This window comes from Panthera tigris, chromosome C1, assembly GCF_018350195.1.
Source record: "Panthera tigris isolate Pti1 chromosome C1, P.tigris_Pti1_mat1.1, whole genome shotgun sequence".
Lineage (NCBI taxonomy): Eukaryota > Metazoa > Chordata > Mammalia > Carnivora > Felidae > Panthera > Panthera tigris.
Genome location: NC_056667.1, coordinates 80374556 through 80398816, shown reverse-complemented (window position 1 = coordinate 80398816; position 24261 = coordinate 80374556). Strand labels below are relative to the sequence as shown.

General features: G+C 38.2%; 1 protein-coding gene and 1 long non-coding RNA gene across 5 annotated transcripts in view; one reads left to right on the top strand and one right to left on the bottom strand.

Annotated features, from left to right (window-relative positions):
* RWDD3 (RWD domain containing 3) overlaps window positions 1-24261 on the bottom strand; it is a 104080-nt gene that overhangs the window by 10129 nt on the left and 69690 nt on the right. The window contains exon 7 of one of the 3 annotated variants that reach the window (XR_006221714.1): window positions 21311-21587. The exons of the other annotated variants lie outside the window; for them this stretch is intronic. The gene's annotated coding sequence lies outside the window, so the exon portion shown is untranslated. Of the gene's footprint in view, window positions 1-21310; window positions 21588-24261 lie in introns of those variants that run through there. 3 annotated transcript variants of the gene reach the window in all.
* LOC122241526 overlaps window positions 1-24261 on the top strand; it is a 57363-nt gene that overhangs the window by 6141 nt on the left and 26961 nt on the right. For both annotated transcript variants that reach the window (XR_006221716.1, XR_006221717.1), the window contains exons 2-3: window positions 1072-1141; window positions 21899-21941. This is a non-coding gene — a long non-coding RNA (uncharacterized LOC122241526). The remainder of the gene's footprint in view (window positions 1-1071; window positions 1142-21898; window positions 21942-24261) is intronic.

The window sequence follows — 24261 nt, the reverse complement described above, 5'->3', positions numbered from 1 at the left end:
AGAACAAATCATTTTGAAAAGCTTGCACCATTAAGTGGCTGTTAAAATTTTTGCTAATGCTTTACACACACACACACACACACACACACACACACACACACACTCCTTTCCATATCATTCTGAGATATATTAAAAACAGGACCATGACTAATCCATTCAAGTCCTTACGTTATCAGAGAGAAAAGAGAGAGAGAGGGAGAGTTAAGTTATCACCTGATGGGGGCTTAGAGCCTAGAACTGGGAACCCAAAAGAAAAAGAGTACTTCACTGGTAGATGCATTTTAAAAGTATTACTTAAATTACATTTAAGTCATCAGACAATTATGAACTTTCTTCTCTTTTATATTTATATGGCATATTTATTGAATTGCACAGTATGCTTTTACAATAAAGTGCTTTTTACGTTGCCGCCTTTGTTCATCCAAAATAAAACTGACAGTTATCCTTTTATAAGCTATTCCGAGAACATTTTCTCTTCTTTGAAGCTGATTGATGCACTACTTTAAATGTTCCTGCAAATATCTTTTCAATTCAAGTTTTTGCATAATGTAATAAGAAGATAAAAGAATTCTATACTTCAACGAGAGACATTACAAAGCAAGTAGAGACATTATCAAGGGCATTAACATGCTCCTAATAGCAATAAAACCTTTTAACTGTCTGATGTAGAACACGCTCCCACCAAACCACCACATATTATGGTAATTGGCTCCAATTTCTGAATCTTACATTGTAAAGTTACAAAGAGTTAGGTGGAACTGAAAAACAAATCCAGAACACTCATCTTGTTAGCGTTCCCATTATGAAATGTTTGCTTGCTACCTTGAAGGAGAACTGGTCTGGTCTGTGGAGCTGTTCTTTCCTGTGCTATCATATTTTTGCATCCTGTCTCATCGTTATTCCTACTGACTCTGATATAAATACATATTTTTCCCCCAAATAACCCTTTTCTAACTCCAAAACACCACAGTAATATAAATAGCATTTTTCTCAGAATTTCAGTCTAACAAATGGGTTCTCTGTTCATGCCTGTGTCACATCTCATTCACTTTATGTGTTCTTTCATCACAGGAAGATACAATAGGGGAAAATATTCCGCGAGGACGCTTTGATTTTTCTTTACAACACACCACTAAATTACGTGAGTAGCCTTTCCATCGTGGTGGAGAGGAAATATAATTTCAAACTAAAGTTGAGCCCAGTTTCTGTTAAATTAAATAGCAAAGAAAAAAAATAGTTCTTGGCTTAATTCTTCTTAGATGGGGAGCAGGGCAGTAGGGAATTGACACAAGTCGGTCCTTGGTGATTAACCTGCAGTTTATGGTTGTGTTTCCCGGTGACGTGCCCATCACGCAGGAAGCTTCTCGGAGGCTGTGGAGAGCAGCCTGTCTGCTTTGAGAAGTGCAGATCTATCAGGATCCAGAGTCGGGCTCTGAAAAAGCTGTCATTTCATGTCTCTAAAACAGCCTCTGATTTAATGTACAAGATGTCAAGAAGTAAAGGACAATAAAATAAAAGCCAAAAAGGAGAACTATTTCAATTAAGAAGCATTTCTATACCAATTCTTGGAAATCACATAAAATAAAAACTGTCAGAATCAATCTGTGTTTAAAAGGTTGATTTTTGTGGCACTTACATAGAAACTGCAAGACAGGAAAAAAATACAAATTATTAACAGAGCAATTGAACCTTAAAAAATTCCTTTCTCACTAGATAGATATTTGGTTATTAAATTTTCCTAAGGGACCTAGGGGAAGCGTTTGTATAGCAGATGCTGGGAGTTGGGAGAGAGAAGGAAAGCAATAAATCCTCATACGGAAAAAAGTAACAAATGGAAGCTGCAGTCCTGTAAGAAGAAGGAGTTTTGTGTATTTCCAAGAATTTAATATTTTGATTGCCGATAATTAGAACCCTCATGTAAGACTTTAGGAGTTTACCTTTCATTGCCATGATTTTCCAATGGTGTTTGAATGTCCTTTTCAGAGAAAGATAAATATTTCTTCAAGGACTGCCCTATCACCCCAGTAATCAAATATCTTAAAGGTGAACTGAGAAAAAAATCTTTGTGAAATTTGAAGCAACCTTTTAGCTAAGAGTATAATAATAATAAATAAAGAGATAAGCATTGTCAAAAATAAATAAATAAAATCCTTCCTTTGGAAGGCATAAATTTTATTTTTATTTCTTTTTAAAAATATGCTATTTAAGAAACATACATTATAACTCCAACCTACTCCTGTCCTTAGAATTTTTATGATGCTATGCTTTTTATTCCATATTTTCTGTTAGGAGAGAGATTGGGCAGGGAAAGAAGAGGTGAATTTACTTGCTGTCCCCCATTGATTTGTACATTTCAGGGATATGCCCCTTTCCATGGTCTATTTCTAGCTCCTTTATTTAAAAAAAAAAAAAAAGTTTCTCTGAAGGGAATACTTTACAGAAGAAAATTCACTCCCTTATCATCAAATCAAGAACTTTTCTTAAAGTAACTCTAAGCACAAGCAATAAGAGGAGCAGCCTAAGAACTGCCTCCAATCACAAGAAGAAAAATAACAAAATCAGCTCACTCGTGATTTCCTTAATATACTTAAAAGAGATACAATCCCACTGATGCCTCTAAAAATAAAATGAGGAGAGGGCAACTTTATTGATTCCCTGCAAACCCACGAACGTGTAACTTATTGATAATACTAAACACTGTCTAAGCCTTTAGTGATTTCCAACCAAAAGTCTGCCTCTGAATGAAGGTTTAAATCATCGTATTAATATATTAAGGGGGGAAATTATCATGGGAGACACTTGGAAATTAATTAAAAACTCTGCACTCAGTTTGTTTGTGAGAGGAGATAAATATCACACATGGGAAATGATGCCTGACAACCGCCATAGTTTTCAGATCCAAAATTAGACCCTGACAGCTATGTCTTTGTATGACTCTCCTTGGGGTATAATATGCAGAGATATAGAATGGGAAGATTTCTGATAGAAGTATTTATTACTGACACTTCTGAAACACTCCACGTGTGGCATCAGCAAAGCATGCTCCACCTTAGACAGAAATGTCAGGTTTTCTTCCAAGATTTTCCTTCTATTCCTCTTCCCCCCCTTCCCATCCCTCCCTCCCCATCCACCACCACCCCCCCTTCTTCTCCAAAATATGATTTTTTTTTAGAAGTTCAACAGCAGCCCCTGGTGGAACTCAGCAGTTGTTTCAGCCTGAGCACAGTTGTTCAAGAAACTCCATCCCTGCTGTCAATAGACAGAAAAGTATGTCCATGTGCCTATCACCACACCTGCGTGCTGTTCCTACAGGTCAGAGATCAGGATAAAACCCTGAATGTACAAAAGCTGTGCTTTGTGATGGTAATTGTAGCCAATTTCAGTAGCTGGAGTTTTGAAAAAAATATATATGTAACAATCAATAAACATCTGTCTCAAATGTCACATTCATTTTATGCATGAAGACCAATAATTAACTGCTCGTGAATAATGCTTACCACAGAGTGCGCCGAAACGAGGAGATCTCTCACACTTGAGCCAGCGATCACCATTTTGTTTGGCTTATGTTGTGACAGAATCAGCTTTGTCACTTAGCAAAATGAGCTATACAAAACGACAATTCTATGCAAAGAAGGGATTTCTCTGGGTCACAGCTCCCAAAGTACCACAGAATGCCACTATCTGGCCCCCTCAAAATGGCAAGCTAGACTTAGAAGAAAGCCCACCAAAATGCTCTTCAGAAAGATCATGACTATTCATTTTCCTGCTTAGTTGGCAACACGGATTATCATTTGGGGACAAGGAGGAGATGGGAACATCTTTGGGGACGAAGATGGCTCTTTGCCTTAGGCAGGGTAAGTCTGTGCACTTCATAAAGGTGCCTGGTAGAGGCGCGCAAATCCAGCTTCCCTTCCTAGGGAGCCATCTGCCTAGAGGACAGACACCTGTGTCTTAACATAAAGTCATGGTTCTGTTGCTGAGCTCTGGGCCTTTGGAGCTGCAGAGAGGTTGCCTTTTCCTCATTCACACAAAGGTGTGAGCCATATAGGCTAGAGGTAGCCTTGGTCCTAGACAAGGAAAGAAGAGAATTATATACTGACGAAGTTCACTTTCCTGATTCTCAGGTGTAACAGGGTTGGGGGACATGGTAGGCATTCACCTCCATGAGGCTCGTGTGAGGACAAAGGAACAATGGGTGATTTGCTCAAAATACCCAAAGGTTTACTTGAGTAAATTTACTCACCATCTTTCACTTGTGTGTTTTGACTTTTCACTTCTTACATGATGCAGTTTATTAAAAGGAAACGCAAAGAGAACTTCTAAAGCTTTCAATAGCTTTATGATAAATACTAGAATAGGGGCGCCTGGGTGGCTCAGTCAGTTAAGCGGCCGACTTCGGCTCAGGTCATGATCTCGCGGTCCGTGAGTTCGAGCCCCGCGTCGGGCTCTGTGCTGACAGCTCAGAGCCTGGAGCCTGTTTCAGATTCTATGTCTCCCTCTCTCTGACCCTCCCCCGTTCATGCTCTGTCTCTCTCTGTCTCAAAAATAAATAAACGTTAAAAAAAATTTTTTAAAGTACTAGAATAATATTCCTATTAAAAAGTGGTTTTTAAATTTTGAAAGCATTATACTTTACATTAGCCCTTCCCTTGCCCCTGAGACCGCTTACATCTCTTGATTAATCTCATGTGAAACCAAATCAGCGAGCTGATATGTTGAGACCAGAGATAATCCCATGACAGGCTGCCTCCTGAGAACCTCATGGGCACTGTATTTGACACTAGGGAATAAGAGGTATAAAAAGAAATAATACCAGTCTCCAATGAATTACAATCTAGTGGAGGAACTATATCTATCTAGATAATTTTAATATAATGTGGTAGCAGCATGCAGAGTCTTAACAGACAAAGTGAGACCTCTATCTTGCTTTCTATAGGGATGACACTTACACAAATTCTTAAAGAAAGATTATAAATGAGCTACAGAAAAGAGAGGTAGAGGGCAAGATAGGAAGAGAATCACTAGGACCCAAGGGTAAGGGTGTAAAACTACACAGTAGATCTAAAGAACTTCGGGCAGTTTGATACTGCTAGAACACCAAGTACAAGATGGTAAATAGGAATAGAATGTAGGGAAATGGGTAAGGCCAGTCATGAAGGGCCTGCCTGCCTTCCAAGGGAATTGGGATTGTCCTTTAGGCCATGGAAAGCAATGAAAAGACTTTTTAAGGAGTTGCTCTTCTGAGAGCGGACTGAGACTGGAGGTTGGAAGACTGGTCAGGGCTTTTTGTGATTGTCCAAGAGAAAGAGGATAGAGACCTGAATCCTGGGGGTGGTAACAGGGTTGGAGAAGAAATGGTAGGTTTCAGAAATCGTCACAGGTGAAAACCGAGAGCAGTTAGTGACTTAGTGGTTATGGGCACCGAGGGGGCTGTCTTGGATAACTCCCAGGGTCTGGGTGTAAGAGACAAAGTAGATTGTGATGTTGTCAAGTGACTTAGAGAGTACAGGGGCCAGAATAGGTTTGAGGGGAGAAGATGACACTCTAAAGTAATACTTCTCAAAATATGTCCTCAAGTATCCTCTACTGACCTCCAGACAGCTGCTTGTAACACTGGTATTAACACTGCCCACAAATGCCATGGCCAGAGAGGACCTCACAGATGAAGTCCAATTGCTTTCAAACTGTGTACCGTGGGGGTGACGGGGGAGGTAGAGCCGGCCGGGATACAGTCTGCCTTCTCTGATTCAACCCAAGAGAGTCTACTCTTCCTATTGTATATATTAGAATTCTTCAGAAGATTTGGTTTGAAAAAGGAAAACCACAGTTTGGAAACCACTTCCTTTTACAGAGAGGAAACTGAGGCCCACAGAGGTTAGAATAACTTGTCTGCAGACACAAGTTGATAGCAGAGGCTGAGCTACACCTCGGGCACCTAGTTTACCCATGTCAATCCTGCTATGCTGTGGTTTCCTGCATGAAGTAATTGTTTACTTTTGCTATGTCTTAGAAAATGGGCAGAAACCTCCTCATCTCCACCATGCAGTGAGCAGCTTCCTTGGGTTTATTCTTTCAATAAACGTTTATTGAACATCTTCTGCATGCCAAGACCTCTTTTACCGAGACTACCTGAGCGTTTCTGTTTGGACCCCTGGCTGTGGTTGTTGATTCTTTGGTAGAGTTCTAATGATGCCCCATTAATATTCCACCATGACTGGATACAGTAAGATCCAGGATTAGGGATACTGGGGACTATTTTAGTCCCAAGTAAACAGTATTATTATCAAAGGCATGAGTTTCCTAATTCACTGGGGGATATAGCTAACTTATATTTTTTTAATTTAATTTTTGAAAATACATTTTTTAAAAAATCCATGAAACTCCTAACATACAATAAAGTGCTATTCATAATTTTTTTAAGGAATTGCTTCTCAGATGTCACATTCATCTTTCCATACACAGTCCAGGGCTCACTGGAAATGATGCCCCAACATTCAATAAGCTTAACTTTATGAAACTTAGAACTCATATCTGAAGTAATTACAGGATAAATTGCTTTCAAAAAGTGAGAATTCAGACCAATAAACTTGATAACCTTTCTTCCCCATCATAGAACTCAACAGCTGCTTGTCCCAATAAGGTAATTTCTAAAACAAGGAAAAGCACATCCCTATTCAACCTAGAGAAACAAATAGAGACACATGTTAGCTGAGGGATGATGGTAGCCTATTGATATCTCAAGACCATTCCATCTTGGGAATCTTGTCCCAAATTCCTAGAAGGGAGGAGCAGGCTGCTTCTCTGTCAGGTGTGTGAGTGAGGGTAGGAAACGGGACGCAGGTGGGGGAAGACATCCTGCTTGAGAACTGCCAGGGTTGAGATTCGCACAGGTCTTTCTAGAAAGATTATATAACATCTGAACTACAGAAAGGAATCCATTGCTCTGTCTCTCCTGTTGGGGAATCCATTCGTCATATTTTTAATTTTTTTTAATGTTTTATTTTATATTTGAAAGAGAGACACAGAGCATGAGCAGGGGAGGGGCAGAAAGACAAGACAGAATATGAAGCAGGCTCCAGGCTCCAAGCTGTCAGCACAGAGGCCAACGTGAGACTCAAACCCACAAACCACGAGATCATGACCTGAGTCCAAGTTAGATGCTTAACCAAGTGAGCCACCAAGGTGCCCCCATTCTTCATCTTTTTAAATTCCTTAAAAGAAGGGACCAGGGAATTGGTCTTTCTTCAACTGTCCCTATGTACATCACTACCACACCCCAATCAATCCTTCATTTTCTTTCTGTGCTCTATTTGCAGGTAATTTTTAAAACCAGAAACTCTGTGTATACCAACATATAGACAACCCAGTTAGTTCATAAAGGGCATTAAGAGTACACTTATCTTAATGAGCACTGAAAAATGTATACAATTGTTGAATCATTATATTGCACACCCGAAACTAATATAACACTATATGTTAATTATATTTGAATAAAAGATAAAAACAAAGAGCAGTTGAGGAATTGGGGTTTACAGGCAATCTGATAAAGGAATGATAGAGTAAAACTGTCACATTAGGTACAAAACTGGTTAATGTCCTCAGGGTAATTAATTAAATCTTTGAGATTATTTTTTTCCATCAGACAGAAATTTACAAGTTAATGGTGTGACCTCACAGTGCCTGGGCTCTACTCAAATAGTAAACGGCAAAAATGAGCATAAGTATATTCTCCTGGAGATTTTCAATATGGGGGTGAGCCTCGAAAATATAAATAAAAAATAGGGGCGCGTGGGTGGCTCAGTCGGTTAGGCGTCCAACTTCAGCTCAGGTCATGATCTCACGGTTCATGGGTTCAAGCCCCACTTCGGCTCTGTGCTGACAGCTCAGAGCCTGGAGCTTGCTTCGGATTCTGTATCTTACTCTCTCTCTGCCCCTCCCCCACCAATGCTCCGTCTTTCTGTCTCTCAAAAATGAATAAACATTAAAAAAATTTTTTTTAATAAATAAAAAATAAAACAAAGTGAGTGGAGGTAAGTTGCAAGTAAGATAGAAAGGGAAAGAAAGAAAAAAACCCAAGATAATAGATCAAAAAAAATTCAAGTCTCACCTGTTCAACCCCATTTCCTTAAAGATGAAAAACCCAAAGTCAAGTGACTCATCTAAGATTATCTCACCCCACTGTTTTTACATAGCAGTAAGGTTGAAGGTAGGAGGCAAATAAGCAAAAACAGTTTAAAAATTCAAACAAAAGCTTAATTGGCTCCACAGGTCCCCATTTATACAGCCTCCTTTACACTGGAAAGTGTGCTGGTGAATGGGCACACTGACTCTTGAGGGAGCAAGCATTTTTTATCACTTGTTCCCATTGCCCTGGCACTGTCCCTCTCCTTTGCACAAGTAAATCCAGAGTTAATGTTCTTTGGAGATGATCATGTTTTTGGTATTTTGTTCTAATGTCCTAAAAAAATCTTTCTTTAGAGCAAGTTCTTTCATCCACTCACCAAAAGTTAATTGGACGCTTACTATGCACCAGCCTCAGACAGTAGTGAGAGAGAAGTGACTACTTCTGCTCTCTTGTTTATCTGCCCACAGCTTTGTCACTGTGTGTCACGATGTAGGAGCCGCATGTCTTCGCCAAATCCAATAAATTTATTTATCCATGAGCTTTTTTATACTAATAGGTTTAAAATGGTCTGAAAATTCTTTGAAGCTCATCTTCTGTGTGGTAAATAACAATATTGGCATATTACCTCTATGTTCTTCCTTTGGGTATTCTAGTATCCTCCTTTCTGTGAAATCCTTCCTCTGAAATCCTGCCCTCTAGACTGGCCTTGTCTGAATGCAATGACATTGAGTTCCTAATTAATGAAATTCCACATACCACATGGAGGCTCACTGGGAGCATTTAACAAAATGAAGTGCCTCGGTGAGCTCTCCAAATTCCTCAGAGTCCAATGACTAAAGATGTCCCAGAATGAAGAACTGAATGTGGTTTAGAGACACAAGGTAAATGGGGCACAGAATTTTTTGTCAGGTCCTTACAAGCATCTGATGAAATGCTATTAAAAGATTCAAAACCTTTAACATAACTATGAAAATTACCATAGCCTTACATACCTAGGACTAAAAGAAATTAAGCGGGGCCTAAAATACAGTTGGCCACCTTATTAAATTTAAAAAAAGGAAAATGTGACCCATCTCTGGAAGGCACTACTCCTAAAGGTTAAGAACATGGTTCATCTAAGTATTCAACAAATTTAGCTATTAATACTATTTCTTCTCTGAGCATTTCAACTTACTGCTTATTACTACGATTAAAAGTATTATACAAAGCCTCCAACAAGTCTGTGAAAATTTGCTTTAATTACAATGTTAGATATAATTTTCTTTTTGGAAATAATAATGTATTATATGTAAAAAAAGATTTTTTTAATCCTATTTCTGCCTTGCTTGCTTTCCAGCCCTTTTATTAAATTTGGTTATGATGGGGTCAAAAGCCAGAGCAAACATCCTATTAGTTAGCGACATTCTACTGACACCAGGCAAGTCCAACTGGCATGAGAGGTCAACTACAAGTAAAACACTCTAAAGATTTACTTGCAACACATCTTGCAACAATCCATCTCTTTCAAAATGATCCAGCTGCTCTAGAATACCTAAGTGATAAGTATTTTTCCAAGCAATATAAATCAGTAGATTTAATCACACATTTATTGAATATAAATTTTGCACAAAATATTGTGCATGGTATTCCAAGAAAAGTTAGGATACACCATACATATCCCTGTCCTCAAGGAGCCTACTGTTATGAAGTCCATTTCCTCAGAAGATTTTGATTCCATACTACTCCCCAGCCTAATCTGAATAAAGATGAGGAAAATCATTTTTTTTCTAAACTATAAGAAGCATTTGATTCAATCACTACGTCTCATACCATAGCTTAAAGACTATATTTTCCTTTGTGCATTTGATATTTGAGAATAATGAATTCAAAAATTATTGGGGAAAATAGGTCTGTAATTGATCTCCTAGGGAAACTACATGAAATCCCTTCAAAATTTCCACCAGGAGTAGAAGAGAAGTGGATTCAGTTACACCAGTCTGAAGCCTTCCCAAGCTTTCTCCACTGGAATTCTAATTAGTAGACCCCTGTAAGCAATTTTAAATATGCTTCATTTAAATACAGGAAGTATTTCCTTGGGCTTTATAATACTTTGGCAGAGCTGATCCTATTTCCTGAGATTAAATAGGAGAAAATTCTTTCCTCTGGAGACTAAACTACATACAGTAAGATCATTCATTACAATTTTCATATAAATTCAAAATATACCACGGGAAGAATAAATGTCTTCTTCCTAAAAGAGAACACCCTACAAATGCTAAGTGGAGCCATGATTGGTTTTACTCTTGAGTTTTGGCCTTTGTGAGATTAAAGTTCTCCAGGAAGAATTACTGAGGTGATAACTCATTTTGACAATGAAACCAAGTACAAGATAACTAAAACAAAAAACTTAATCCTTTTTCCTAAATAAAAAAAATCTGTCAATATTATTTGCTTCTTCAGAGTTTTGCTTCCATTCATAAAAATAAAGCTGTACCTTTTGTAATCTAATTTTTACTCTGTACCACTTAACACGTAGCAGTAGGGAAATTTCAGAAGCTTAGTACCAAAACCTGTTACTCAAATGGCTGATTGGTAAGGGGAGTGGAAAAGGATATGCTTCTAATACTTTTCTATTGTCCAAGAAAACAAAGGGGAGCACTTTTCAATCTCTTGCTATCCTCTTGCAAATTTACATCACCACACTAAATTTGATAGCTAAATAGTGTTCTGACAGTGTTGTTGAGACTTGTATGTCAGATTTAGAAATGTTATTGTGGAGACTTACTTTGATGGTGAGATTTTAGAAGCTTATTTTCCTCCTAAACAAATGTATTATAGAGTGATGGATAACAGAGATTCAAAGGATTACAATGAGAGATCAAGGAGTTCACCTGTAATATCTATTGCATTGACAGCCGACTTTATTGAAGTTTCACAATATTAACTGCCTCTCTGTGGACTGGCTTATCCGGCTAGGTGATTATCAATTTATCACCAGTCAAAACACAGATTGCTTCATGTACAGTGTCTGTGGCATAATCATGTACCTTGAATCCGATCAAACTGGAATGATCCAACTCGGATGATTCTTGTAAAAGTGAAGAAGAAACATTAGTGGGGAACTTCTCTAATGAAATGATACCTAATTCAAGGTTTGATAGAACATCTTTCCTGGAGCCTACATCAAGAATGCAGCACTCCAAAAGGAAGTAAAACAAAGCCCAAGTGATAGAATGGAGAGAATGTTAGAAACGATTTACTCCTTTTTGCTAAGCCTTGTTTCTCTAACCACCCCTCAGTCCCACTTCATGGATACTGAGAAGGACTTGACCAGTCTTTAAAATCACCTCCACAGTGGAAGACTTGCACCTTGAAACTCCACTTAGTATTATGAGAACTAACTGAATTACATGTAGGAAATTACCTGGAATAACAAAGGATCAGCACTGAGATGCTTACATTACATCTTTGACTTGTCAATATAGCAAAAGCTTTTAAGAGGTTTACATTTCCACCCTATTTCCTGATCCTATCCTCTAACAAGGTCTAATCTTTCTCCACATATTGAGCTCCATCAGTAGCCACTCCAATTAATATAATTGTTAAATGCAGGAATGGAGAGAGATTTTGGCCTTAGATGTCTGTCTGATCAGGGCAAGAATTAATAGGTACACTAGCAAACACTTATTGACCACTTACTATGTATCAGGTACCAATCTAAGTACTTTTCACATATGGACTCATTTAATTTTCTTAACCACCCTGTGAGGAAAGTACTACTATCTTCCCTGTACTATCAATGAAAAAAGTGATGAATAGAAGTATTAAATAACGTGCCCAAGACGACCGAGCCTACAAGTTGAACCCAGGCAGATGACTCCAGAGTCTTTCAAATTCTGAAACCCAGATTCTATTCAGTCATACCCTGATTGGATTGAGTTGCTCTGCTCCTATTCCAGCTGCCTACCATTGTATACAGTTAACCACCTCTAGAGGAAAATAGCATCATCCAGAGCCTTTACAATTTTTTAAGTGTCTGGCATTCAATAAAAAATTAGCCGATATACCAAAAAGTCAGAAAAAAAGAAAAAGAAAGAAAAGAGAAACAGGGCCACAGATAATTCAGATGTTAAAGTTATCAAATACAGATAAATACATTCAAAAGTAGATGACAACATATCTTCACTAGAGAAATGGAATCTGTTAAAAAAATAAGTGGAAATTCTAGAAGTGAAAGGTACAATAATTAAAATTAAGAAGTCAACAGAAGGGTTTACGAGCAGATTAAACACAGGTAAAATGAGTATTAGTACTGTAAGATAGCTCAATAGGAAATATTCAGACCAAATAAGAAAGAAAAAAAAATGGAAATATAGAAAAAAGTGCAAGAGATACTTGGGAGATGACGAAAGTGCAATAGAAGTGCAACTGGAGCTCCAGAAGTACATTAGAGAGGAAATGGGGCCAAATCAGTGTTTGAAGACATAATGTCTGAGAATTTTCTAAAATACATGAAAGATATCAGACTCCAAGTATGATAAATAGAGTATTAGTCACATCATAGTAAAACTGCCAAAAGGCAAAGACAAAGAGTAAACCATAAGAACAGCCAGATGAAAAAGCATTATTACCTTCAAAGGAGCTACAACAATGACAACTAAGTTCTGAACAGAAACCATGGAAGCCGGAAGAAAACAGAATAACATCTTGAAGTGCTGAGAGAAATTTTGACAACTTAGTAGTCTATATACAGTAAAGACATCCTTCAAACACAAAGCCATCAAAAAAATAAATAAAAATAAGAGCACTTGTCAGCAGACCCACATTAAAAGAAATACTGAAGGGGTTTTTAGACAGGAGGAAAATGACCCCAAATGGAAAGACAGAAGTGCAGGAAGAAATGAAGAGCAACAGAAAGGTAACTATGAGTATAAATATAAGTGACTATTAGCTACAAAGCAATATTAATATACCCTGGAGTTTAAAATACATACATGATTAAAATGCATGACAGCAGTAATTCTAATAGCCAAAGGGGATAAATGGAATCAATGTGTTATTAAATCTTAGCATTGTCTGGGAAGTGGTAATTCATATTAGACTCTATTAAGTAAAGGATGCATGTTGTTATACCCAGTAAATATACTGGGTATATGTACATTAATTACATTAAATGTAAATGGACTAAATACTTCAACTGAATGATAAAGTTTGTTAAAATAAATGAAAAAATCAAAATTCAACTTTACATTGCTAAATAAGTACTCCGAAATTACAGAGAAAGAATGGAGAGATATGTAAATACTATCATTAAACATAAAAAGGGGCATTTCATAAGAATATTTAAAAGCTAATCTGCCAGATATGAAGATGAAAAAATGATAAAACTAAACAATAATTTAGGGATACTAATACTTATGATAAGACTTTTTAATTTTTTAATTTACATCCAAATTAGTTAGCATATACTGCAACAATGATTTCAGGAGTAGATTCCTTAATGCCCCTTATCCATTTAGCCCATCCCCCTCCCAGAACTCCTCCAGTAACCCTCTGTTTGTTCTCCATATTTAAGAGTCTCTTATGTTTTGTCCCCCTCCCTGTTTTTATATTATTTTTGTTTCCCTTCCCTTATGTTCATCTGTTCTGTCTCTTAAAGTCCTCATATGAGTGAAGTCATATGATATTTGTCCTTCTCTGACTAATTTCGCTTAGCATAATAGCCGCTAGTTCCATCCACATAGTTGCAAATGCCAAGATTTCATTCTTTTTGATTGCTGACTAATACCCCATTGTATATATATACCACACCTTCCTTATCCATTCATCCGTCAATGGACATTTGGGCTCTTTCCATACTTTGGCTATTGTTGATAGTGCTACTATAAACATAGGGGTGCATGTGCCCCTTCAAAACAGCATACCCACATCCCTTGGATAAATAGTAGTGCAATTGCTGGATCATAGGGTAGTTCTATTTTTAAATTTTTGAGGAAACTCCATAGTGTTTTCCAGAGTGGCTGCACCAGTTTGCATTCCCACCAGCAGTGCAAAAGAGAGCTTCTCTCTCTGCATCCTTGCCAACATCTGTTGTTGCCTGAGTTGTTAATGTTAGCCATTCTGCCAGGTGCGAGGTGGTATCTCATTGTGGTTTTGATTTGTATTTCCCTGATGATGAGTTATGTTGAGCATTTTTTCATGTGTCAGTTGGCCATTGATAAGACTCTTTAAAAGCACAGGCAATTAAAAAATTCAGGACAGTGGCATAAGAGAGAACTAGGCAAGAACATAAATGAGGAGAACAAGGGTATCTTTAAGTTGTGTTGTGGATTCACAGACTCTTATTTTTCTATTATTCTTTAAACTATATATTTGAGACATTATTTCTCTTTTGTGTGTATGATTTATCTGACAATAAGAAAACTCTTTAAATAGTAAAAAAAACTTAACCTACAAGAAAGATGTGATCATTTTAAATTCATGGTCTTTCAAATTAACAGAACTAAATATAGAAAGAGATAAGTCCACAATTATAGTAGGAGACTTCAACAAACTTTCAAAAATTACTCACTGAACAATCAGACTAAATGATGTATTAATTGACTTAATTGATATATGTAAAATTATCTAATAAGGGAACATGAGACATTTACCAAAACTGACCATATTCTGGGACATAGAATGGGTCCCCAAGTCCCCCCATATTTCAAAATATTGAAACCATTAATGTATTCTCAGACTCAGTGGAATTAAGCAAGAAATCAGTAACCAAATGGAAACTAGAATATCGCTCAAATATTTGGAAATCAGTCAAAGAAGAAGTCAAAATAGAAGTCAGAAAATACTTTGAACTAAGAGATTATGAAAACATGACATCAAAACTTGGGAACACAGGATAAACTTCACTTAGTGGGAAAAATCAGTGACAATGGTTACTTTGAGGAGGGAAGATGACTGAGAAATAGTAGAGTAGAGCCTGGTAATATTCTATGTCTTGCTGGAGGAGGTAATTACATGAATGTTGTCCCTTTGAGAAAAATTCACCATGCTCTACACTTATGATTTGGGCATTTTTCTGTATGCATGATTATACTGCAAAATAAGATTTACTTTAAAAATATCAGAAATTATTCCTGACTCTTCTTTTTCTCACACCTCACATTCAGATCATCAACATTTCCTGTCAGTTTCAATTCAAAATTTATCCAGAATCTGGTCATTTCTCACTACCTCCAGCTGCTAATCTTGTATAAACCAACAACATCTCTTTCTTGATTCATCTCCATTTCATGTCTAGTCTTCCTGCTTCTGCCCTTGCTCCCTATTGCCACTTACCAACACAGTCATTAGGGTGAGCTGTTAAAGCCGAATCAAATACGTTACCACTCTCCACAAAATTGTCCAGTTGGCTTCTCATTTCACTCACAATAAGAGCCAAATATTTGTCATGACTATGTGTCTACATCATCTGGACTGCCATCCCATCACTTACTTCATCTCCTACCCCCACATCTTGACCACTCTGTTCTACCCTTACTGCCTCCTTGCTGTTTGCACATCTGCCAGGCACATTCCTGCTCTGTGAGATTTGTACTCATTTCTCCATCTCACCTGGATGTTTCTTCACCTAGATCCACACAGCTCATTCCCTTACTTCTTCAGATCTCTGTATAAATATAACTTTCATCCCTGACCATTATCATTGCAATTCTTCCCATAAACAACAACTTCCAATCCCTTTTCAGTTAAATTCACCAGATATTTATCCAGTGCCAATATAAGCCAGGTACTTAGGTGCTCATGACAAATAGGTAAACAAAACAAAGATCCCTGCCTTCATGGGGCCTACATTCAAGAAGGAGGAGACAAGGAATAAGCATAGATATACCAATTATACAGTGAGTTGAAGGTAAATAAATACTCTGGAAATAATACTGGGACAGGTTAAGCAATGTTTCTCAGACTGTTCAGAGGGGGTGAGAAAGGAGTTTAAGTTATAAATAGGGTGTTCTGAGCAAGCTTTATTGAAAGCAATAACATCTGAGCAAAACTTTGGAAGTAGAAGGGAATTAGCTACATGGATAAGGGAGAAGATTGTTGAAAATGGAGAGTAAGTGCAGAAGCCTGAAGTAGGAATGTGCCTGGCATGTTGGCAGGACAGTAAAAAGGCACATATGGTTAAAACAGTGGGTAGGGTGAGCAACTGTCCAAGTCTGCCAGGAACTCAGAAGTTTCCTGAGATGTGTGACTTTCAGGGCATCCAGGACAAATTGAGACGGTTGGTTGGTCACCCTAAAGAGAAAGAGTTGGAAGAGGTGAGGTCAAAGAAGTAATGGGGCCAGATCACGAAGATCTATGAGGGTCATCTTAGGGACCCTGATTTTTAAAATGAGGAAAACAGCAGAGCACGTGGGTGGTTCAGTCAGATGACTGATTAAGATGACTCTTGATTTTGGCTCAGATCATGATCTCTGTGTTCATGGGTTCAAGCCCCGTGCTGGGCTCTTTCCTGACCGTGCGGAGCCTGCTTGGGATTCTCTCTCTCCCTCTCTCTCTGACCCTCTCCTGCTCACACACTCTCTCTCTTTCTCTCAAAATAAATAAATAAATAGATATTTAGGGGTGCCTGGGTGGCTCCGTCAGTTAAGCACCTGACTCTTGATTTCGGCTTAGGTCACAATCTCGCAGTTCATGTGTTCAAGCACTGCGTGGGGCTCTGTGATGACATCACAGACCCTGCTTGAGATTGTGTCTCCCTCTTTCTTTGCCCCTCCCCCACTTGCTCTCTCTATCTCTCTCTAAATAAATAAAAATAAAAATAAACTTTAAAAACAATTTAAAAAATAAATAAATAGGGGTGCCTGGGTGGCTCAGTCGGTTGAATGTCCAACTTTAGCTCAGGTCACAACCTCACAGTTCATGGGTTTGAGCTCCATATTGGGCTTTGCACTGACAGCTCAGAGCCTACTTCAGCTTCTCCGTCTCTCTATCTCTCTGTCTGTCTCTCTCTGCCTCTCTCTGCCCCTCCCTGCTCATGCTTACTCTCTCTCTCTCAAAAATAAAAATGTTAAAACACATTTTAATAAATGAGGAAAACAGGGAGCCAGTGGAATGTTTAAAAAACTCTTTTTATGGTTGTGTTGAAAATGGGGCATAGAAGGACAAGTGTGAAAGAAGGAAAACCATCATGGATGCTATTGCAATAATCCAGGTGAGAGTTGATGGTGGCTTGCACCAATGATTTTTTAGTAGAGATGATAACAAGTGGTCAATTCTGGATGTACTCTGAAGGTAGAACAAGTAAAATTTCCTAAAAGATTGGACGAGGAGTGTAACAGAAAGAGGAAGGATAACTTTCCAGGGGTTTGATCCAACCAACTATAAGAATGGAGTTGCTATCAGCTGAAATGAGAAAGAATGAACATAGAGCAAGTTTGAAGAGAAAAAAAAAACAGCTCTATGTTAGACATGTTATAAACCCTTTTCTGCCTCATTTTCTTCCATAGCTTTTATCCACACTGACATGCTATGTACTTTATTTACTTACTTATTTATTATCTGTATTTGCCCACTAGAATATAATCTCCAAGAAGGCAAAGACTTTTGTTTGTTTTGTTCACTGCTCTATCACCAGCTTCCAGAATAAATTCATCTACTACATAAGCATTTATGGAGTGCCTCCTGTATGATTGGAACTATGCTAGGCTCTAGGAACACATCAAAACATATGACATGTTCTTAGGATTGCAAGATAAAATACAGGATGGAAGGCCACATTTGAATGGCATATAAATAATGAATCATTCTTAGTGTATATATATCCCACATTCAAATATGTATGCTCCATAGACAAAAATTCAATTATGGGAAATAGTTATACTAAAATTTATTTGCTGTTTCTCTGAAAATAAGTTTAACTGGGCATCCTGTATTTTTATTTGCTAAATCTGACAACCCTTATGCTTTCTGAGTATAAGGAACCTAAACAATAATGGGATATATAGAAAAATAAGCAGTCTGTATATAATAACTTTAGGAATCCAGGACACCATGGGAGCATACAGGAAGGGTATCACACATACACTGTGCATATTGTAACTGAGAGTAGAGTTATCTAGTTGAAAAGGGGAAAAGCATCCCAGGAAGATGGAATAATGTAGGTCAAGCTTAGAGGACAAAGAGACCTTGGGACATTTGTGAAGCTGCATGGTTGACCTGATGTCTTAGATATACCTAGAGAACATAATTGTGTGAGACGGGAATCGGAAGAGTTAACATCTCCAAAAAGCACATGTGGCTGAGCAATTACTCTACAAGAGATCTAGGCAAAGGCCAGCAAACACAGGCACCTGCCACCAGAAGCAAGAGCAGCAAGGGAGACCATCTTCCCATCCACCAAGCAGTTGTGGCAGCAACAATACAGGGTTCTTTTTGTTTTTTTTTTAATTTGAAAGAGAGAAAAAGAGTGCAAGTCAGAGAGGAGTAGAGGGGGAGAAAGAGAGAATCTTAAGCAGGCTTCATGCTCAGCACAGAGCTCAATGGCAGGCTCAATCCCACGATGCTGAGATCATGGCCTGAGCCAAAATCAAGAGTTGGAGGCTCAACAGACTGAGCCACCCAGGCCCCCAACAATAGAGGGCTCTGACATTCACTGCCCACCAGCTGCATTTCACTGGGCTTGACCATCATGACCAAGGACAAAATGGAGGACAATTCTTTTCCAGTCCATCCTTGAGAGACTGACTGTGTTCCCAGTTTCCCCACAGGTAGAAACAGGCAGACAGAACAAAACCTACTTTCATACAAAACAGGTAAACACTCCTGAAAATCTGGAGGAGGGAAGAAATCCCATAGAAAAGGCTGGAATTTCTGTTAGCAAAATGGGCAGAGGTTGGTACCCTTCGTAATCTCTTCTGAATCCACAATCTGGCAACATTTGAGTTCTACAAGAGCATGCATTCTCAGCAGGAGCGATCCAACTCCCAGAGAGGTGAAATTAATTCTTGGAGGTAGGAATATCTTAGATATTATAATGGTATGTTACCCTGCAAAAGGCTATCGTACATAAACAGATCTATAGTATATCTGTGATTCTAAAATTACACCAGAGGATAGGGGAAGAGAGGATGAGAAGACCTTTTAAAAATATCTAAAAAGGCTACTTAGGGATGGCAAGAATGAGAAACAAATTGATAAACACAGAAGTAGAACAAAGTTCTACCTGAGGGATGGAGACCAGGTTGGTGTGACAGATGTGTTCTTCTGGAAGAAGGGGTAGAGATAGAAAGGAGCAGGAAAGGAAGGTGTTCTGGGTGGTGCAAACACCATATGCATAGACTTCCAGAAAAAGTAAAAGGTAAACAACAAAAATGCAATAGCATGGTCAAGTAAGATAAGGTCTGGAAAGGCTTTATTGGATTTAGCAATTAGGAGGTCACTGATCATTTAACCTCTTTGTGCTTCAGTTTCAATACTTGTTAAATTAAATTGAAAAATAATCTCCCAGGCAACTTAAAGCTCTAAAGACTCTCATGTGGACTGGGTCTCTTTACACACAGAGACACACACAAAAGACACATCCACACACTTATACACACTCCCAACACACATGCTAATCTCTTTCCTTAATCTAATTTTCTTATCTCTCTGCAGCTATATTTGCTTTCGAAGAATTCCAGTTCTCTTTGTTTAATGATAACAATACTTTTTAAAAATCAGTTACAAGAGTCTACAGTTCCCTGATAAGCTGAGTTGCTGGACAATAAACGGGTTAATATTAGTTCCTATAAGCATTCTTAATGCTTTATAAATACCTTTTATAATGCAATAAATTCTTTAGAATGTGGATGCCAGATTTTTATTTCATTTTAAAAAATGATTTGAAAACCCAGATTCATTCCAATGGGGGGAAAAAATGATTTCCACCTAAACTATCATTCATTCATTAAATATTTTCTAAGTGCCTACTATGTATCAAACAGTACAATATGTGTGTGAGAAATCATCAGCGAATAAAGACAAACAGTCCATAGCTTCCAGGAACCCAGAAGGAGGAAAGTAAGGGAATAACTGAGAAGTTGGTAATGTTAGCACCATGGACTCATTGCTACCATGTGGCCACATGGGTAACACATCCGGACCTTGGACCTGCTCCTGAAAAGAGCTCTGGGGAGAGGTAAAGTATCAATTTACTAAAGAGAAAAATGGCAGCAAAGACAACAGCCACTCTAGAAAGAGGAGTTCATCACCATTTGGAGGCCATAGACCCCTTCTCAGAATCATGTATTTAAATGTCTAACATAAGAGTACAAATGCAGCCAATTACACTGAAATATGGTTATCATTTTAACAATTTGTGGTATGTGCATTTCTTTCCTAACACATTAAATAACCAGATCCAGCAGCTGTCCCAAGAACAACTATCATTTTGAAGCAGTGATGAGCACAAATGGCCTGCTGGGCTACTTGTAACCCTGTGTTACAAAAATATCTGTGATGTTTATTGATGACAAAGTCACGGACACTATTAATAATTCTGCAGTCTGGTGCCTACATTTATAATTGAACAGAATGTGAAATTTCAGTTAGAGCTTAAGGGAAGTAAAGAATTGTTTTACTATCTAAATCCACAGGCTCTCCTAAATTCCACCCAGGGAACCCTTGGGCTTCAGCCCCCTGTTCTAAGACATGAAGCTCAGTCAGGATTTTCTCCTTCAATAACATAGTTCTGTAGTCACTTGTAGAGCTATCATTCCCTCATTGGGATTTCCCAAAGATGTAGCTTGTCCATTATTTGGGGCACACTGCCATCCCATGGCTCCTCCTGAGGAGTTTAGCATTAATAACATTCACAACAAAGCAGCCTTTTAGGGCATTAGACCAAACCTGCAAATTAATGCACTGGCTCATCACAATTCATTAATCAAACTCAGACCGGATTTAACAACAGATTATTAAAGACTCAAAATTATACCCACAGAAGAAGAAGGGAAAAAAAAACAAAAAAACCAGGCAGCTCCCAGAGGGTCAAATGTAATGTGAATGGTTTTGCATAAAACCATAAACCTGCTATTAAATTAAAAACAGGAAAAATTATGTCCACTGCTTATCTCCAGTCATTTTTTTTTAAGGAACGTTACGCTAATTTATTTCTTTGCTCTTCCTGGTTACACAGTAAAAGACTAAAAGGTTACAATGCACTGGTTCTTTTGATGTTTGGTTGAGCAACTTACACTAACATGTACTGACTGAGGTAAAGAAATTAATGAAATTACTCCCATAATTCATTACTAATGGAACACTGTCAATGCTTTCAACTGACAGTTCACACACATCTTCGGCAGACAGCGAGACACCTCTTGGAAACTGTAGGGCTCACTCCTTCTGATAATGACCAACGAAGCAGAAGTTGGCTGCTTTGTCCTACAATTTCACTGATCTCTCACCTCCATGTGTTTGCTCTTGATGAACAGGTCTGTTCTCTCTGGGAACAAAAGCAGGAAGGGGGGAACAATGATTGGAATTTTTCTTTCCCTTCAGGGAAGTTAGGTAGACCAGCTGGGGATTCCCAAAGATGTATAAACATTTAGAATGCTGTAATTGGGCAGGACACAGAGCTACAACTGACTTTGCAATGAACTTTTTTAAAGGTTAATATTTTAGAGTAGCAATCATGGATAAAGAGCATAATCCTAATAAGAAGTATGAAAAAAAAACTAAAGAACTGTGTGATTTTGTGACATCTTTGCGCTTTCCCCATTAGGACTGAATCATTAGTTCTTTCTGTTTTTGCAGAAACAGAAGCAAAAATTACCAGCACACATGCTGATTAAAGTAGGTAAGTGACATTTCTGGAAATACAAAATGTTTTATTCAATGTAGGTACCTGTTTGATATTTATAGAGTGTTTTGGTCTTACTACTGTCTGGTTTAAACTCTAAACTGCTCAAGAGAAGTGTCCGTGTCTTTGTTATATACGTGAAAATAATTAATAACGTCTCTCTGAAGATAAGCTCCTATACACTGATCATACCAAGTTAGTATAAAATGACACTATGGGTGAGGCAAAATATACCAATGACCATATAATATATGCATAATACAAATTATGTATAATAGAAAAAGGTCCAAAATAGTCAACACATTCAAAACACTTTATAAATACAGGAAGATTCTTTTTTTTTTAAGTTTATTTATTTTGAGAGAGACAGAACTATGCAAGTGGGGGGTGGGCAGACAGAGATGGGGAGAGAGAATCCCAAGCAGGCTCCCCACAGTCAGCATGGAGCCTAATGTCGGGGCTCAAACCCATGAAACCGAGACATCATGACCTTACTGAAACCAAGAGGTGGACATTTAACCGATGGAGCCACCCATGCATCCCAATATAGGAAGATTCTAATACAACATGATTTGGGTTGGGATTCTGCTCATACTGTTGTAGTTACATTATATGCAGTAAATACATAGGCCAATTCTGTCATCCCACTCCTTCAACCCCTGGCACTCTTTCCTGTCTGCTAGGGATCACAATCCACTTCAACACAGCTGTCATTGTGTTACACTGCAAACAGCTTCCATCAATTGCTTAATGACTTCTTAAAAAGAAATGTATTCACTCTACCCAGACACAGTATCTGGCACATGGTAGGTATTCTCTAAATATTTCTTGAAATGAAAAAACAATACTTCCTCTCCTCTTTCCAAATGAAAACCTACTATGTTAGGACTGTCCTTCCAAAATCAACATAAACAGTACTAATTCCCACCAAGTGTTATCTTAGAGATTAACTGCAAATAAGTGCCTCATATAAATATCTTGGAATTTTTCATTGAACCTCCAATCTCACGCAGATGCTTATTACCCTGTCATGTGGTCAAATAGATGCACCAGAAGAGAAAGTTATATCTATTTGAAAACACAATTGTAAAATCCATATCATAGAAACAAGGGCCATCGTAAACCACCAAGATTAACAAAAATAAAGCCAACCTTAACTTTTGAACAGGAACACTTTGGGCAAAAGGGTACAACTGAGATCCCTTATTTCTCTAAGGTGTGATAAGTGGGTAAATTCTAACAACAGCTACTGTGGATAAAGCCCCTGCTCTGGACCAGGCATCTGCTGCGTGGGTGACATGGAATGACAAGCCCATCAAGCGGACATTAGCATCACTACTTTACTAAGCACTAAGCAGGAAATTCCGAGAGCTTCGGCAGCTCATCCGGAGGTCAAGCTAGGGTGTTGCACAGCCAACGTGTAAAGTCACATCTCCTGCTTCCAAAGTCCTATGACACAACTACTCTATTTCACCGCTCTTCTCTCAGACCCTTTCCCATGTATGCCCTCCACTAGAGCTACTTCCAACCTAAAACAATCACTGAAGGAAAGATCTGGTCTTCAGACATACCTTTATACCAATTCTAGATAACCCACAGATTATAAGTGGCAGAAGAGCAAGGTATTTAGCTGTTGGACTATGGTATCAGATTGCCTAGATTAGCTTCCCAGTCCTCTGACTTCCTTGTGTGGACAATTTTCTTTTCTTCATTGCGCCTTACTTTTCTCATAAATAAAATGGGAGTGCAAATAATGCCAACCTCATGAGGCTGTAGTGATAATTAAATAGGTTAGTAAATGTGAAATGCTTTGTGCCTGACATAGAAAGTGCTGAATGGTGTCAGATGCTATCTCCAGCTCTTAACAGCTACAACAGAGTGGAGACTTGGTCACTCACAATTCAGTATCTTCACTGACCGGCTTCCAATCACTAGGCTTTACTGAGCATTGAATACAATGCAACCTAGATAACGAAATAGCCTGAAAGTGGTTTTAATGTTAGACCTCAGGCTGTAGATTCTTTGCCATGAAGGACAATTGGGCAATTCCTCCGAAGTCCCAGTGGTAAAATTCAGCGCTCCATCCCCCGAGGGAACATTTGGTTCAACCCGAGGACTGAGTGACCTGGAAAAGTCTATCTGCATCCACTACTCATTTTCATTTTTAAATTATTTAGTGTTTTACCTCAATCAATCATTTCATCTTTCCGGGCTTTAATTTTTCCAACTTGTGAATACTGAGGGGTAGAGATGAGCAAGTGGTGGTGCAAACAGGAATTAGAAGGGATCTTCACCACAATGCTGTCAATGAAACCAC